We start from the raw sequence: 1,630 nt of genomic DNA, 5'->3' as shown, positions 1-1,630 counted from the left end.
TTTCTTGAGTATGTAACAGCCTTGTGTGACTTGTTGGTTGTTTACCTGCCTCCTGTGTTTTTGCTTTTGTTGAAGCGAGGTGATGTTTGCCGCCTGCTCCTACTTTTGAACCAGTTCGGTTTAGCACAGTCAGGTTCTGGCACCTTTAGCAGCATGGAGCATTTACTTGAGTAGCAGGTATTGGTTACCTGTTGGCCTTAATGGTTGGAAAGATGGGTGATGGCTTAACCATATTCATCTGTGGACTTTCCTGTGTTGCTGTTTCAACGTTTCTCCTGTGATTCGTCTGTGCTGGTGGTTGAGTTCCAGTTAACAGTTTATGCCTGTTGTTACAATGTCTTCACAGAGTTCGTCTGATTCGATTCATCCTTTTTGACACCGGAGACAGTTACGTAATCTCTACAGAAATTGTATTGTCTGTGCTTCCCAGTGTAATTTGTATACTTTTATTTATGTTGCTGTTGTATTGTTTATACTTATTTTATTTCATGCTCCCTGTCCATCTGTTTGTTCATTTATTTATGCTGCTTATTTATTATATGCTTATCTTTTCTGTAATGTAGTGATGTTGAGCAGTATATGGCTCTGTAATGGTGTTGAGCAGTGTGGCTCTGTAATGGTGTTGAGCAGTGTATGGCTATGTAATGGTGTTGAGCAGTGTATGCTTCTGTAACTGTATCTTTGAGATGTTTTTGCATTACTATTTTGTTTATGATTGTAATTTGTGAAGTCTTTTAAGGCTTGTTTATTGATTTGACTGCTGCTGTTTTCAGATTTATTTCATTATGTTAATATTTATTTAATTGGTAAGTTTGGTAAGCCCAGACTCAATTGTATATATTGTAATTTACTGTACACAATAAATAGGATTAAGGTCATTTTTGTGGTTTTGCTCTGCTCCTTCCTCCTTTGTTTGTCCCAATCGCTGTGAGTCATTCCAGTCCCATTCCTTTTTTTTCTTTTGAGATCCTGCAGGACCGAATGCGGTCCATATATATGTGTGTGTGTGAGTGGGTATTCATTTATTTATATTAAGAAATTAGGTGAAATAAATCAACTCATACCAGTCTGAATGATCTAATTCACCCTTTTTCACCTTACAGATGATGTCACATCTACCTCTGAGATAAGAGGACGACCTACTTCAGAGGACCCAGAAGAAGGTATGTAAATAAATTCGATTAACAAAACTTAAATTTTGGTGAACGCTGGTATTAGTTGGTAGATGACAAGCACATTTCTGTGGATTATGCAGATGTGGACTAATTTCGTTGCATTGGTGGGATTAGAAAGCTCTGTACTATAGTAGATTCACATCAACCGTGCATTTGATGTCTAGGCCCGTCCCTTACGACGCTCCTGATTGGCTGTTGATAAGCCAGTCATAGGGCTGGAAACTCTTAGTCTCTCTCGAGAGTTCATATAGGCAGGATGTATGTTCCACCTCTCCTGAAAAACGTATACCTCAGGAGAGGTGGAACATAGATCCTACCCATGTGAACTTTCTCGAGAGACTGAGAGTTTCTAGTCCTGTGACTAGCTTATCAACAGCCAATGAGGAGCGTCGTGAGGGACTGGCCTAGACATCAGATGCACAGTTGATGTGAATCTACTATAGTAGCTCCCAGCT

General features: G+C 39.5%; 1 long non-coding RNA gene across 1 annotated transcript in view; it reads left to right on the top strand.

The window, feature by feature from the left end:
• LOC135218480 (uncharacterized) overlaps nucleotides 1-1,165 on the top strand; it is a 530,865-nt gene extending 529,700 nt beyond the window's left edge. The window contains exon 3 of the long non-coding RNA XR_010315341.1: nucleotides 1,104-1,165. This is a non-coding gene — a long non-coding RNA (uncharacterized LOC135218480). The remainder of the gene's footprint in view (nucleotides 1-1,103) is intronic.
• Nucleotides 1,166-1,630: the final 465 nt, after the last annotated feature.

This window comes from Macrobrachium nipponense, chromosome 9 (assembly GCF_015104395.2).
Source record: "Macrobrachium nipponense isolate FS-2020 chromosome 9, ASM1510439v2, whole genome shotgun sequence".
NCBI classification, from domain to species: Eukaryota; Metazoa; Arthropoda; class Malacostraca; order Decapoda; family Palaemonidae; genus Macrobrachium; species Macrobrachium nipponense.
The sequence above is the reverse complement of the archived record's forward strand: the minus strand, read 5'-3'. Positions and strand labels throughout refer to the sequence as shown.